This window comes from Coffea arabica, chromosome 3e (genome assembly GCF_036785885.1).
Source record: "Coffea arabica cultivar ET-39 chromosome 3e, Coffea Arabica ET-39 HiFi, whole genome shotgun sequence".
In the NCBI taxonomy this organism is placed as follows: Eukaryota; Viridiplantae; Streptophyta; class Magnoliopsida; order Gentianales; family Rubiaceae; genus Coffea; species Coffea arabica.
The window spans coordinates 43150822-43158687 of record NC_092315.1 but is presented as its reverse complement, the minus strand read 5'-3'; the positions used below and the strand labels follow the sequence as shown (position 1 = coordinate 43158687).

At 36.2% G+C, this 7866-nt stretch overlaps 1 long non-coding RNA gene across 1 annotated transcript; it reads right to left on the bottom strand.

The window, feature by feature from the left end:
* Positions 1 to 617: 617 nt before the first annotated feature.
* LOC140038736 (uncharacterized) lies at positions 618 to 2766 on the bottom strand. The gene is made up of 2 exons (XR_011842311.1): positions 2648 to 2766; positions 618 to 798 (listed from the first exon to the last, which is right to left on the bottom strand). It is a non-coding gene; the product is annotated as an uncharacterized lncRNA (long non-coding RNA).
* Positions 2767 to 7866: the final 5100 nt, after the last annotated feature.

The following is a 7866-nucleotide window of genomic DNA, read 5'->3' as shown; positions in this document are numbered from 1 at the left end:
TTTTGAGCAACTAAAAACTAAAATTAAAGTATAAATAGCTTAAACGAGCTTGCGTTAATAATGTATCAAAAATAAATTAGTTATTTCACTATGTTACTTCGATCTCAGATTATTGAAGAATGCATAAATTGGGAACAGAATTTGGGATTGGAATATACTTGGCTTTTTGACGATATTGACGATTTCAATTTGAAATAGTAATCAATTGGACGTTGACGATTTCAGAATTGAATTTCTTTCAAATTTTCAAAACTCAAAATGTCAAATTTTACCAATCTCACTTTTATTTTTTTCGCACACCACCCTATCCTTTCATCCTTTCATAGTTTATTTTGGATTCTGAAATCCCTTTTGTTTACTTAGCGTAAAGAGTTTTTGTCGATAAAATGGTTGATCAATGGTTGTTCCGGCATTTAAACATTTCATGAAGACCACATTTCTTTCTCTGCGCGGATTAATATGTCGAGTACTTTTCTTCCGGCTTATTATTTACAAATGATTGAACTATAGAATTATTGAATACGTTAAGTCTATAAATTGTTTTTTTTTTTTGGTAAATAAAGATGCATTAAAATAAAGTCAAGTCAACAGAATGCAAATTAAGGTACAGTCATCCGTGGGGTGGTAACCACCTTTAAGTCTTGCAAAAGTAAGGGAAGTACAAAATTAGAACATAATTCAAAAAAAGTGAAGTCTTGAGTGTTGCTTCTTCCCCAGTTGGCAAGGATGTCTGCACATTTGTTTGCTTCTCGATAATTATGGTGAAAACATACTTTCTGGAATGTAGTCAACAGCTCTCTGCAATCAAGAATAATAGGCGAAAGTTCATGAGAAATAAGATTACTTGACTTACACAAGGAGATGATAATGGAAGAGTCCATCTCCACTTCGAGAGACTGGATGTTGAGGTTTTTTGCAAGCTGTAAGCCTTCTCTAAGAGCCCAGCATTCAGCAGAAGGAACTAAACAGAAGCCTAAATTTCTTGCAAAGCCTGCAATCCATAACCCATTTGAGTCACGAATTATGCCACCAACTCCTGCCTAGTTTGTTGGTCCAGAGACGAACCATCAGTGTTGAGTTTGGCAAAACCTATAGCAGGGGGGATCCATCTGATGAATTTTTCTTGTCTAGGGGATGTGGAGATGTGAGAACCAGGCCCTAGTAGGTAAAATTCATGAGCATGGTGGAGGCAAAACTTGATAGGATCATCAAAATTTTTTTTGAAAGATCTTGGCATTGCGAGCTTGCCAGAGCTCCAACAACCAAAGCTAAAGATGGTTCCCCAAGGAATAAGGTTGAAAGGGGAAGGAATGTTGGACGAGCATCCATCCTTGATCCAGGAATAGAAATCCGAGTTGGTTTGGAGCGGGGTTTGGGAGGGATGGGTGAGTTTAAGCCAAAAGGCGGTTGATTGGGGACAAAATCTTAGTACGTGATTCGAATCTTCAGAAGGAGCTTCACAAAAAGGGCAAGAGGCTTCAGAAAGAATTGTGCGATGTGTGAGAAGACTTTTTGAAGGGAGTCTATCCTGGGAGGCTAGCCAAAGGAAATGCTTGACTTTTGAGGAGGTATTAACTTTCCAAATCCAGCTGAAGGGGTTATAGTTAAGTCTATAAATTGTAGTTCACCATTGGCAACTTCGAAATAACGCAAGGGTTAACTACTTTTCTCAAAATAATCTTTTGTTTAATTAGCATAAGCATGTTATTGGTTTAATTTGACAATTCACCAATGGTTGTTATAGCCTTCATAAATTTGATTAGAAAGAAACATCTCATTTTTGGCATGGACTAAATTATAGATTATCTCTCTTCCAGTTTATTATTAGTCAATAATTGAACTAAATAATCATCTAGTACGTTAAGTCTATAGATGATGACCCACCTTTGGCAACCTGGGAGAAAACAAAATGAGGGTTGATTATGTTTCAATTATAATCTCATTTTTCACCGATATAAAACTGTTAATTTCCCAGTTGGCACTATAGTCCCTAACATTATTGTTTTGCCACTTTATCCCTTCCATTTATACACGTTTATTGCTACTGCCAAACCAAACGGATTACTTATATTGAACCCCTTAAAAGGTACTGCAAAACTCCCCAAAAGTAAGGACATTTCACTTAATTTCTAGCTTTAAGTTTGTGCAAAACTCCCCGAAGCAATTTAAACGAAAAAGATACTCCGTGCACTATCGTGGTTTTTATATTCTTTTGTACTTGTGTTGTTAAAACAATGTAAAAGAAAAACATGTCCTTATGCATCAATACTTTTTATTGTTTTCTTTTTTCAATACCTTAGTTCATGTAAAAGCATATCATCGTGAAAGAGAAGAATATCACCTCAGACATGTTTAGAGTTTATTTTAAATGAAAAGACCCCTAGGTGTCTACTATTCATCCATCTTTTCCTTTTCTTTTTTTTTTTCCCCTTTTTGCCTTTGTTTCTATTTATCTTCATCGTTGATCTTTCTTCTTTCTCTTTTTTTTCGAATTTCTGACATAGTCATCACTTCAATGCTACACGTTAATAACTTCACAAATACAAACTTAAATTCAAAATTAAATAGCATAAATGAATTAAAGAATACGCTATGCTACGGAATTAAAGAATTAAGCAAACAGTATTTGGAAAGCTTGCACACGCACCTGAACTTGAAGCAAATTGCCGGACTATTGTGCTGAACCAATATTGCGCAGCAGATTGCCCACGGAGGTACTCAAGGATCCCATTCCAAAATCCTTTTGTAGAAAACTGCAAAGAGGCTAAGACTTAGTGAAATAATTGAGTCTTGGAGTCAACGCTGTAAGACCAGAGAGATTAAGGGTTATTATTAGTTTACCCCCTTAATATTTAGTGCTACTATCAATTTCTCCATTAACGTTATCTTTTAGTCACTTTACCCCCAAGACTAATGGTCAAACTTAATGGAGTTTGTTAATTAAAGTGAAAAGACATGTTTAACCTTTAAAATTATTATCACTTTATCCCCATAAAATATAGTCTCATTATCAATTTATCCCCTAAAATTATTTTTTAGATAATTTATCCTACCATTAAACCAACTTAGTAAGTTAAAAAACTTTAAAAGAAAATGCCCTTCTCTTTGCATAATAAAAAATAATAAAAAATTTAGAGTGACTCTTCTCCTTTTCAGTATAAAGAAAAAAAAGTCAAAGTATTAATTTCTTTCTTCTCGGTAATCTTATTAATATTGAAAAAAAATAGAAAGATGGGGAGGGAGAGGCGGAGAGGGAGGGAGAGAGGGACAGAGGGCTCTATTTTTTTAAAAAATTTATAAATAAGAAAGAATTAAATACTTTTATTATTTTAAAATTATTTTACCCTTTTTGTTTACCACCAAATTTCAATTTTAATCCTGACAACCTTAAAGTAATACGATAATGCTAGACCTTTTTTTTTTTTTGCAAAATCTAATTTTTTGTCTCCTTCTTTCCTATCTCTTTTTCTTTTCCTAGTATTAATAAGTGTGAAAAAAAGAAATTTGAAAAAATTCTTTTATTTTTATGTTTCTCGATCTCTTAAAGTGAAAAAAGGAAGAATAACCATTCTAATTTTTTTATTTTTAATTATATATAAAAACGGGTAAATATATTTAAAATTTTTTGACCATACTATTGAGATTAATGATGAGGTAAAATGCCTAGAAATAATGTTAGGAACTAAAGTGATTGTATCACTATAATCCAAACGAATAAAGTGATAATAACAATGCAGTAATGGTATAAAATAAAAGGGTATTTTTGTCCAAAATTTCTTAACATGTTGAGTTGAATTACTTATCTGGGTAAAGTGACTAAAAGATAACGTTAAGGGATAAACTGATAGTAGTGATATAGTTTAAGGGGGTAAAGTAATAATAACCATAAAAAAAAGTACTGGTAAGGTCCAAAGGTCCCACACGGAGGGTCACATGACAGTTTATTATATGTCCTTTTTTATTTGCTTATATCGTCAATAAATATTTTAATTTATCTCATATATCTCATATTCAAAAAATATTATAATATTTTTTTAAAAATTATCTCAAATAATTTACTATCCAAACACATATATTTTTGCTCTTTTTGGTGGATATATATCATTTTCTATAAGTGTTTCGATTTTCTCTCCAATTGAGAATCACTTGTATCCACATTAATAAGTTACTACTTCCAAAAGGTTTCGACGTACTTAAAACAATAGATCATGAGGATTTGTGCCACTTTGCCATTTTTTCGTGAGGATACTTAGTGTAAAGTTTATATATCCAATGCATAAGAGATCAAATGTGACTGTCAACAAATTACAAGGTATATATTATAATTAATTTTTTTTAAAATTGGTCTGGTGTTGTTGTCATTTGCTTTTCATGGAGACCTTTATTGTCAATTTTGTCTGGATGACTATATTTTTCTCGTCACATGTATCTCTTTTACAAGAAATGCAACTTGCTTAACTAATGCTCTTTTTTTTTCCTTTTAAATTTCCCCCATCATCATTGACTTCAATTCTTTTTATATCTATCCATTAGATTTTGTAGTTTTCTCTGAGCTATTGCATGTGCAATTAATATTTTTTATTTTAATAATGAAATTGATTTTACTTTTAAATGAACATCAATTTGATTTTGATGAGTCAAGAGATGCAATTGGTTCAAATTTTCAAAAACTCAAAATTTCAATTTTACCAATTGTATTGTATCGTATTTTACTATACTTTGATCTATTCTTACCTCTAGCCTTACGTATTTTGGTATGGTTTATGTGATCTCTTTTGTTTAGTTACAAAAAAAATGATTCTCTTTTTTATGGACTCCATACATTTCATAAAGATGACTCTCTTTCTCTGCATGGACTAAATTAAAGATTAGTTTTCTTCCAACTTGTTGTCAGCGAATGATTGAAAGTAAATAATTTTTCAGTATGTTAAGTCTATAGATGATGGCCCACCATTGGCAACTTGGAAATAAGACAATGGTTAATTCTGTTTTCTTTTTTTTTTATCAAATAACTTTATTAATCAAGACGCAAAAGGAAACAGGAAAGAAAACAAACCGCAACCTATCAACCTAACTAAGCTCTGCTTCTACGAAGGCTCGGAAGCCCCAAGCGATCAAGAGTGATATCACCTCTCACCAGGCGAGGCAACTCAGTGAACGACCTATACGTTGAAGTAATCCCAGAGTCCACACCCACATTTTCCAGTCTATCTACAGGTTTATTCGCTTTCCGAAAACAATGAGAAATCTCACTTATAAACCATCTAGCGTCCAACAGCTCCTGTAGCTCTTTTTGCAACTGCCATGGCGACCTTGCTGTTCCTCGAATAATCTGAACCAGCACTAACGAGTCTGATTCTATGTGCAACTTAAAGTACCCCCGATCCAAAGCCAACTGAACACCATAAAGAAGCGCCTTCAATTCCGCCTGCAGACTCGTCAGCTCTCCGAAAAAACATGAAAACCTTAGAAGAAACCTTCCCTCACAACTCCGAATCACTCCTCCTCCTCCACTCCTGCCAGGATTACCCCTAGAGCAACCATCGGAGTTAAGCTTCACAGCCGACTGCATCGGACGCCACCATCAAACTATTTGCACATGATATCTTCTTACCAACCCAGCCACGGTCTCAAAGAAACTCTGCCAACCGCGACTAGAGGTAACAACAATCTTAAACCTAAGATGAAAAAGGTCATGTAGATCCCCAAAGATTCTATCACAGACAAGTGCAACAGGCAAAAGCTGACCCTCAAACACGAATTTATTCCGCATTTTCCCCAAGTTCCAACAAATTAAAGAAGGCAACAGGCGAAAGAGAAGCTGAAGGAATGGGTTCCGAGTAGGTTTCAACCACCAACTAATCATGTTATGTCTTATCATCGAGGACACACCAAACCCTTCAACCACCACTTCAAAATTACCCCAGATATGACGCGCAACTTCCCCATTGCAGAAGATATGGTCCAGGGTCTCCTGGCATGGGAGGGGACAACAGAAACACCGAGACAGGCCGACTACCCCAAGCTTGTGCAAACTATCCATCACTGGCAATCTGGCCCCCAGCAATCGCAGAGGCAACCCCTGACTCCAAAACAATTAGTACAGACAAGAGCTGTTACCAGCCCCTTGAGCAATTTGAAATGCCGAGGATATGGAGAACTCCCCTAAGGTGCTAGGAGCCCAGACCATCCTATCCGAGTGAGCTAAATCGAGAGGTTCCACGCTCAAGATCCGCCCCACCCACCAACTGGGCAACACAGAGCGAAGCCTCTGCACATTCCACCGACCATGCTCCACGAAATTGGAAACTGAATATTTCTGGAAGGAATCCATTTGGCGGCATAAAGGGCCTTGTCCTAACCAATTATCATGCCAAAAACTTACGGATCCACTGGACAAAATCCAGCGTATCTGGCACTCAGCATCCCCCTGAACAGCCACCATTCTCTTCCAAGTCCACGAGCACCCCGGCGAGACGTCCGTAAAACAAGGGTGAGAATTTGGGCAATATTTGCAATGCATGCACTCATCCCATAAAGACTTCCGCAACCTAAACTGCCACCATAGTTTCATTGAAAAAGCCTCAAAGACATGCCTCAACGACCTTAAGCCTACACCCCCCTTGTCATACGATTGGCACAACTGTTCCCATTTTATCCAGTGGAAGCGAGGCCCACCCTCAGAAAAGCCCCAGAGGAAATTAGCAAAGGTCTTCTCCAGCATCCCAAAGATAGCTTTGGGAGGAGTAGATGCCGCAAGTCAATGAAAAGGCATAGAAGATAGCACACTCCGAATCAGGACTAGCCTTCCACCATGTGACAATAGCCTCCCTTTCCACGATAGTAGGGGTGGGCAAAATTATCCGCTAATCCGAAAACCCGTCATATCCGATCCGATCCGATCCGAAAATTAGGATATCCGATTTTTATTATTTGATCGGGTCAAAAGAGGGTCGGGTATCCGCTAAGATGCGGGGCGGATTAGGGTCACATAATTAAAAATCCGCGGGTACCCGATCCGCCCCGCATATATATATATTTTTTATTTTTTTTTATACACACACTATAAAATAATAAGTTATAACTAAATAAGTAATTTTATTGAACAAATTGTATTACAAATATGAGAGACTATAGTTTATTTACAAGATTCATTTGTAAAAGCTATGATCTTATATTTTATAGAAAAAAGTTTAATTAATGTGGAACATATATATTAAAAATTATGTTACTTATTTCAAACTTTTATTGATTTTGAATTCTTTTAATTTTTTTCCTTTATCTTATATTCTCTTCATATGCTTGTTTCTTGGTGGGAAACCTTTTTCTAGAAAAAAAAATTATTAAATCTTAGATGAATGTGTAAAATATAAAATTAAATTGGTATAAATCATTTTTTTTTAAAAAAAATTAAATGATAAATGGGATGGGTCGGGTACCCGCTGATCCAACCCTATCTCAGCATAACGGGTACCCGCTAATATGCGGGGCGGGTAAGGGTCAGAAAATGGCTGATCCGCAAGGTGCGGGTCGGGTCAGCCAAATGGTGAATGGGACGGGTACCCGACCCGCGCCCACCCCTACATGATAGCACCCTGCCCATGATCGATTCACAAATTTCTGAAAAATACCCTTTCTTCTTCCGCCCAACGTATAAGGGGCAACCCAAGTATTTTACTGGAAACTCCCTGAATTGGAACCCAGTGATTTCACCAAGCATACATTTCCTTGCCCTGGGAAAATTGCTATGGGACAAGAAGCAGCTCTTTTGATGGTTCACCTGCTGACCTGATATCGAGGCATAATCTTCCAGAGCTTTCATCACCACGCGAATTGACCTCTTCAGCCCACTAGAGAAGATAATGA